The sequence below is a fragment of the Equus asinus genome, chromosome 3 (genome assembly GCF_041296235.1).
Source record: "Equus asinus isolate D_3611 breed Donkey chromosome 3, EquAss-T2T_v2, whole genome shotgun sequence".
Taxonomy (NCBI): Eukaryota; Metazoa; Chordata; class Mammalia; order Perissodactyla; family Equidae; genus Equus; species Equus asinus.
The window spans coordinates 119624541-119633471 of record NC_091792.1 but is presented as its reverse complement, the minus strand read 5'-3'; positions in this window follow the sequence as shown (position 1 = coordinate 119633471).

The following is an 8931-nucleotide window of genomic DNA, read 5'->3' as shown; positions in this document are numbered from 1 at the left end:
AAGGTGCAGATAGCCCGAAGAGTGGGCTAGACAGGGCACAGCCACAGTTTTTGCTCATTTCAAAGTCATTTACAGTTTTTTCCTGAAACGATAAATAAGCTCTCTGGATTTCCACCCAAATCCAGCCCCTCTACTTGAACACTAGAGTCTACCTAAGGACATTGCTTGGCCATTCCCCCTCCTACTAGATCATCAAATTTGTGTCGTTTGCTCAACACTCCCATCGGCAGACAAATCCCTTTTTAAAACCTTCTAACCCCATTTCCCTCACCAGATAGTCTGATTTCTCTGGTTCCTTTGCAGCAAAACTAGAAAGCTTTATTTGATTCCTTCTAGCTTCAGTTCTTTTTGTTTCACTGCTAAATGCACTCCGGCCACTCTTTCGACCTCACGGCTCCAGTGACACTGCTCTTGAAAAGGTCTCCGCCGACCATCCCAAACCCAGTGCTTGCGCCTTGGTGTCACACCAACACAGCGGCAGCAGGTGGTTCCTTCACCTGGAGATGCTTTCCTTCAGTGACTCCAAGACCCCACACCTTTGGATTTTCCTCCTTCCTCCCCGGCTGCTCCTTCCCAGTTTCCTCTACTGATTCCTTCTCTTTTTCCTGACTTATGCCGGAGTGCGCCAATTCTCAGTTCTTGGTCCCTTTCTCTATCCATACTTGGTGCTATCATCCAGCCTCATGACCAAATACTATTTGTATGCCGACGACAACTACATTTATCTATCCAGCCTAAACATCACTCCTGAACTCTAGACTCATATCCAATTGCCTACATAACATTTCCGCTTGATGTGTAATAGATATCTCAAGTTTGACATGATTAAAAGTGATTTCTGATTTTCCTCATCCCCCAAACCTGACCCACCTACAGTCTTCCCATTTTTTTACTTACTCAAACCAAAAATGATGGAGTCTTCCTGGGCTCTTCTCTTTCTCTCACACCCCACAAACCGATCAGTGGTTCTACCTTCAAAATACATCCAGAATTCATCCTTGTTGCCATAACTCTACTACCGTCTTGATCTGAGCCACCATCATTTCTTGGCTAACTTACCTCAATAGACTCCTAATTGGTCTCCTTGCTTTCTGCCTTATTCCCTACAGTCGATTCTCAACACAAGCCAGAATGATCCTTTGAAAACCTGGATCGTGTCACTACTCTCTTAAAACGCTGCAACAGCTCCCAATTTCTCTCAGATTAAGGCCAAAGTTCTCACAATAACGTACTAGCCTCCCATATGAGGCTGGCCTCCAGTCAGCTCATCTCCTTCTTACCCTCATTCAGTCTTCCTACACACTGGCCTCCTTGCTGTTCCTTATACATTATCAGTCATGATCCTATTTTAGGGCCTTTGCACTGGCTGTTCCCTCTGCCTGAAATGCTCTTCTCCCAGGTAGCCACATGGTTAACTCCCTCACCTCCTTCAAGTCACTGTATTAGTTTCTATTGCTGTGTAACAAAGCACTGCAAATCTTAGCAGCTTAAGACAGCAAACATCTACTGTCTCATAGTTTCTGTGGGTCAGAATTTCAGGTACAGCTTAACTTGGTGTCTCTGCCTCAAGGATTCACTGCCATCAAGGTGTCACCAGGGCTCAGATCTCATCAGTGAGACCCACTGAGGGAGGACCCACCTCCAAGCTCACTCAGATGATTGTTAGCACAATTTAGTACCTCATGGGCTATTGAACTAAGAGCCAGGAGCCCCCCACTTAGTTCCCAGCCATGTGGGTGTCTCCATAGAACAGCTCATAGCATGGTACCCAGGTTCCATCACAGGAAGCAAGCAAGACGGAAGACACGTCTCTTTGTAACCTAATCTTGGAAGTGACATCCCACCACTTTTTCCATATTCTACTTGTTAGAAGGGAGTCGCCAGGTCTAGCCCATACTTAAAGGAAGGACCTTACACAAGACAGGTGTGGATCATTGGGGCCCAACTAAGAGCCTGCCTATCATGGTCACCTTCTCAATAAGGTGATCTCCTTTCTTTAAAGTTGCAACCTAACCCCCCTCTCTCATTTCCATCTCCCTTTGCTCTTGTGAACAGTAATAAATACTTATTGTTTTGAGCCACCTAGTTTTGAGCTGGTTTGTTCTGTAGCAATAGCTAACTGATGCACTATCTTCTAAAAAAACTCTACAATGTGCCTTTTCACTTTATGCTTATTACTTTTTGTCTGTCTCCCCTCACTGGAATGTAAGCCACATGAGGGCAGGATTTTTTTTATTGTTTTGTTCACAGATGTATCCCCAGCACTAGAAGAGTGTCTGGTACATAATAGATACTCAATAAATATTTATTAAATAAATGCTTTTATTGTCACTGTTACCTGCATAAATCACTGGTCTCCTGCCTTACTTCACTTTGTTGCAGAATTGCAATATCTACCTTACAAAGATTCAGCATAGTTTATATCGACATGTATGAAAAATAATGATCCAATTGCGCATTTATACCACCAACAAACCAGTAACATTAAGGTAAGGGGGAAATAAAATGAAACTCAGTCAAGAGAAATGCATGGGAATCCATAAACTGTAACAATCCCACCCACATATTTTTTGTATCACGTTTTTTAAGAGAAATGCAGCATTTGTGAGAAATTAGAATAAATGCATTTATTCTTCAAAATATTAAGATGAAGAGGACAGTGATTACTCTCCAGCTTGAAGCCTATCTTTACTTCTTGTTCCTCTCCTCAACCTGAAAAAAACTCAGCACTTTGAGATTTCTTGCTTCCTGACCTCTAGGCCTATTACCCTGTGGCCTGTTATTAACTCACTCTGACCATGACTTTTCAGCGTGTGGATTGTCTAAAATCTTTGAGGTTTTAAAAAAAGCCCATGTGAGAGGAACCATGTAATCCAGTAAATGGGAAAGAACTTAACTTGTTCCTCTATAATAGTCCTCCTTCAATTCTGTGCTTATGAAATCATGAGAGTAAGTCATTTTCAGTGCAAAGTGTGGCTCGTAGTCATGAGTGGGAAAGGAACGACTTTATCAGGCTTAATCCGTATTCCATCTCTCCTTCCCACCTAATCGTCATGGCCAAATTGTATTTCCAATTCATCTTTCTCCTTTTCCATCTGAAATCGTCTCCTTCCATTGATTTAGCTTTTAAGACAGGGAGGCAAAATTTAGATTTCCAGATAATAATGCAATTCAAGATTACAGCCTTTGGTGAAGGACAATGAAATAGCAATGGATTACCTTTCTTCTCTCCTATACTCCAGAGTCTATAATTCTGAGAGTAAAATCTGATAGGGGACGCGTGCCTTCCGTGAAATCAGGCTCAAAAACTTAGAGATGGAGGAGAGGTCAAAATTCCAGATTTTTCTAAATAATTTATTAATCTATTATAAATTTACCTAAATCCATTTTGGGCCTCTTGTTCTTGATCTCAGTTAGTAACATCTTTAGTGACCTGGTAGCCTCTAAGTTATTTACACAACTTTTCTCTTTTATAAAATTCTCTCTTTCATTCTTAAAGAGTTTTGATTTTCCATTCTAGAATTCCAGAATGTGTTGAACAAGTCAGAGTTTACCCTACCCGCAATCAGATTTCATATGCTTTAATAGTTTTCTCTTCTCAAAGCAACTTTCCAGATTGTCAAATTGTTAAGCTTTGTTATTGTTCTTGTCGTTTGATATAAGAGGGACATAGGATCTTAACGCAGATGGATTTTATTTGCATTCCTTGGATGGCCTTCTCTGGAATGTCAGGGTGTGGTAATTTAGATGCGGAAGTGCCTGATAATATGAGGGTGTGTCAGAATTAATAAGTCAGTAGGCTGTTTCTGGCATGTGTACTAATAAATTTTACTTATCCGTAGGGTGTAGACATCACCAAGATCAAAAGGCATTTTGGGATATGGATAGACCTTAAAACTGGCCTGTAGAGTTTGCAAAGGGTGTGGCCACCTCCAGATGGAGCAATCAACATAATTGCCTTGCAACATCCCGGCCTACCTTTCATTTTCATGACTCGACAAGGTCTGTCTTCATTACCATAAAATTCAAACTTTTATATAGTGAGTGAACCAAGAAAGACCCCAAGGCAAGTACTTCTGCTCCTTGATGGAGCAATGACACCCTGATTTGCCTACTAAAGGGGACAGTATTTAATTCAAAGTTATAGGCTCAGTTATGCACCTTGCCCCTTCCCTTCATCCTGTCCCACTTGCACACTGTATTCTGACTAGAATCCCCAAGTCATAGTTTGGTCTAAGCTGATATTTACAAAGTTACTTTAGAAACTCTTGGTAAATAATAATGCCATTTTAATTTTGGATCTTGGAATGAACTAAGTCCTCTTAAGAAACAAAGGGAAAAAAGTGGAAGTCAATCATGAATTTCTCTGTCAGTACAGGCAAAGTCCAAAAGACTCCTACTAAACTCAGGAAGTTTACCTACAGACACATTTGTGGAGTGGGTACAGCCAATGCAATGCTTACTAGCGATATTCCTCCTGGATCAGGCACACCAGATTTTTTTGCACCGACTTTGATCAGTTCAGAGCCTTATATAAAAAGAGCACCTATCTATTTCCAGCTCTGTACATGTTGCTCCTCTGAAAACAGAAGAATAGTAATTTGTTCAACCAAATTTATTTAACGTCTACTATATGCAAGGTATGGAGGTAGGCGCTGTGGTGAACACAGGGTTATATAAGACGAGATTCCTGCTCTCAGAGAGCACACGTCAGGATGAAGATGATACAGATTTCTCAACAACCTATTGCTTTAAGTTAAGGTCATGGATGAAATCTGTCAGTGCCATCACTTCCTCACCACCTCATGTTCTCTTATATATACAGCTCAAATCCTAACCCTTTGATACCTGTAGGACCATATGTGGGGCCGCCTTTATGAGCATGTGACCTGCACAGCTGCACAGGGCCCTTCTCAGAAGGGTCCCATGCTAGGTTTAATCCTCTGCTGTTGCTGTCTTGAAAGTCTTAATAATTTTATTTTTGAACTTGTGTTTGGTAAGTGAAGTCCAGCGGGAGCGTGGAGCATGCATGTGAGCAGTGGAAACACTACTGGAGGTAATGCATGCATGTGTGCAGAGGGCTCAGGCAGTGCCGGCACCCCAGCATGCACGCACATGCCTCAGAGCAGTTCAGGGTGCGGCTGGGTGCGTGCCTGGGCCCACATGGCAGTGGTGAGGGTGGGGGCAGCAGAAGCAGAGGCAACAGCTGTGGCAGCCCTGGCTCCAGAGATGGGAAGTGGCTCTGCATGGGGACAGTGCCAGGTCCCATGGTGGGAGGCCAGTGTGCCAACCCCTGTGTCATCGGCACAAATATCAACTCTCCAGTCCGACACTGGGACAGGAACTGCTGGCATTCAGGCAGCAAACTTTATCAGTAAACGAGTACAAAATAAGAGCATATCAGGGAAGGAGCATTGCAACAAAGCATATCAAGGAATTATTAGAATTTATTAAAGAGTTTAGAATGTCTAATTCTGAAAAACTGCTGCAACTTTGCTAAGGAATAACCCCACATATAGAAACAGAAATTATATGTAAAGATTATCGCTTTCTATAGAAAAGAACACTATTTTCAGATGAAAGTTCGAATGAACCAATTGTTAACGAGGAAGACAATTAAAAACTTTTTCTTTGGGGGCCGGCCCGTGGCTGAATGGTTAAATTCACGTGCTCCGCTTTGGCAGCCCAGGGTTTCACCTGTTCAGATCCTGGGTGCGGACATGGCACTGCTCATCAAGCCATGCTGAGGTGGCATCCCACATCGCACAACTAGAAGGACCTACAACTAGAATATACAACTATGTACTGGGGGGCTTTGGGGAGAAGGAGGGAAAAAAAAGATTGCCAACAGATGTTAGCTCAGGTGCCAATCTTTAAAAAAAAATTTTTTTCCCTTGTAATTGAAGATGCCATGACAGAAGGTATGAACAGACCTTTTGAATGAAGCCACTTTCAGTTGTTTGTATGACCTTCACAAGTTTTAGGAACAATTCCTCATATCTGAGGAATAGTAAAATGTCATTGCATAAATTTATGCTTAAAATTAAATTCAGACTTACATAAAGCGAACTCATCTGAAGAATCAAATCTGTTTATAAAAATTGCTCCACAAGAATCAACACTCTAGAAGTAGTAACATTTATATTTCAGAATAATTTATTAGAAATTTAACCTAGTGTTGTCACAGCCTATAAAATATTCTTAACAGTTGCAGCAGCAGAAAGATCCTTTTCAAAATGTACACGACCAAAATGTTTCTGTGATTTTGCATTTGCTGAGTGACTGATGTTGCTTTCAGTCACAGCTATTGAAAAAGAAACCACAAGCAATGAATTTCTTATCTATTGAGAATGAAAATAAAACAACAGTTGTAAATCTTGGTGAATTTGTAGACAAGTGAGCCAGAAAGTTTTCGTAATCGATCAAGATATCACCTTAATAAACCATTATTGTATATTCTATTAAATAAAATTATGACACCAAAAATATTATTTTTGCAATTTTTAAGTTCATTGAGGTACTCAGGTATCACTATTATCCCTATTACATCAGAACCTTTAACTACACTTTTTTCCTGCTTTTTGAACAGAACTTCCACATTTTCATTTTGCACTGCGCCCAGCAAATTATGGAGCCAGCCCTGATCGCAAGTAAGAGTATGACAGGTTTTTGTTATAAGCCGTTATTGAAGCTAGTTCGTGGCTATGAAATTTAAGTGTAGGGGGCCGGCCTGGTGGTGCAGCGGTTAAGTTCGCACGTTCTCTTTCTCGGCGGCCCGGGGTTCACCGGTTCGGATCCCGGGTGCGGACATGGCACTGCTTGTCAAAAGCCATGCTGTGGCAGGCGTCCCACATATAAAGCAGAAGAAGATGGGCATGGATGTTAGCTCAGGGCCAGTCTTCCTCAGCAAAAAGAGGAAGATTGGCAGTAGTTAGCTCAGGGCTAATCTTCCTCAAAAAAAAAAAAGAAACTTAAGTGTAGAAAAGAGCAAGAAATACAAGAAAATGCGTGTACTCAATGAGTTCCCTACAAAATCTATCAGCTAGTAGGCATTTAATCTATATTAGGAGTAAAACAATGTAACACTATGGGCTATTGTGCAGAATTTGGCATAAGGAAAAATCTGTATTTGATCTAAGACTGACGCACAAAAGAACAGTTTGGGACAATGCCTCCAATGGGTTGGCATCCTCATTGAAATTACGGTTTTTGCCATCCAAAGCATGTGTTTAAGAGGGATAAACATTCATTTAAATGAGGGTAAACTCGGGTCCTTTATAAACAGAAAGCCTATCAGATTGTCCTTCTCTCAGCATTCAGTGATTTCCAAGAAGAGAGAGCCATTTCTCCGAAGATCAGAGGCCACCACAATATGGCCCCGCCCGCTATTCTTGGTTTCTCCAGAACTGACAACTTCCAATGATGTCCCCATAAAACAAAATCACAGCAGAGATGACTTACATTTGAAAATGAAACAGCAGGGAAAAGAACTTAGACCAGATGAACCAAATTTGCCTCCTATGAAGCTAAAACAGATCTACTTAATTATAACTGTTTTTATTCCTGTATAGTGATTGTTTTATAAAACTAATTTATTACAGAAATTAAGAAACATAAAGAAGCTTCATATTTCCCCAAAACAACTTCAGTTCTATATCCTTAACTTTTAATAAAATTATAGATTTCTAAGTAGTATAACTTGCGTCTCAATGCTTTTTAATGGGCCCATTTTTGCCACATTTCTAGTACTTATATCATTAAAATAGACTGAGAAAAGCTGCAAGCATGTACAAAATTACAGTGAAAGACATCATAAACAATGTTTTGAAAATTAGAAAGACAATTGCAATACATATAAGAAAGAAAATAAATATTCATAACATATAAAGCTGTCCTACAAATCAGTGACAAAATGACTGAAGCATGCTTCCATTTTCTAGACTGACTGCATCAAAGTATTAACTTTGAAAGAGAAAAAGAAGTTAAAAAGAACTGTCTGGAGAGAGCGTGGAAAAGAATGGCATTCCTCTGTCTGAGTGGCACTCTGAGTTGGTGAAAGGAGTGACTGGTGATTATGGGCTGAAAACACCTGGGGGTTTTTATTAGCCAAAACTCCCTTCCTTCCCCCTTCCCCCTCAGTCCTGTACCTCTGGAAATCACTACCTAGCACCAGAAGCTTGTATTTTACAGTGAAAATAACTTAATGAGTTAGAATGGGGTCAAAGAAAAAAGTACATTGTGTATCAGAGAGCATCTCATCAGCACAGTGGTTAACACCCCGCCCCCAGAAGATTAGCTATTTATCTGGGTATAGTCTCCCAGAAAGGGTGGGACCATGGCATGTTCGTGCAGTGTGATTCCAGCTGTGTGGAGAGTGTCTGGTTAGTGCATTGTTATATTGTTGATCTATAAAGGACCAAGCTCCTTGCTCCAGCATGTGCAGCAGCATTGTAAAATGGCAGGCTACAGGCCAAACCTGGCTCATAGATAAGTGTTGTTTTGCCAACACACTTTTTAAAAATTTTGAATTGGTTACTGTGATGGTTAATTTTATGTGTCACCTTGGCTAGATTATGGTGCTCAATTGTTGGTTCAAACACCAATCTAGATATTGCTGTGAAGACATTGTGTAGATGTGATTAGCATCTACCATGAGTTTAAGTAAGGGGGTTACCCTCCATAATGTGGGTAGGCATCATCTAATAAGTTGAAGGCCTTGAGAGCAAAATCTGAGGTTTCCTGGAGAAGAAGGAATTCTGCCTCAGGACCACAATATAAAAATATTGCCTCAGGAGGACATCAGCATCATGGCAGAGTAAGCATTCCCAGTAATCTCTCCCTTCCAACATACAAGGAATAGGTCATTCATACTCCAACAGAGGACATCCAAACACAACACAAAAACATCAGAGAAACCCATGCAGCCATATG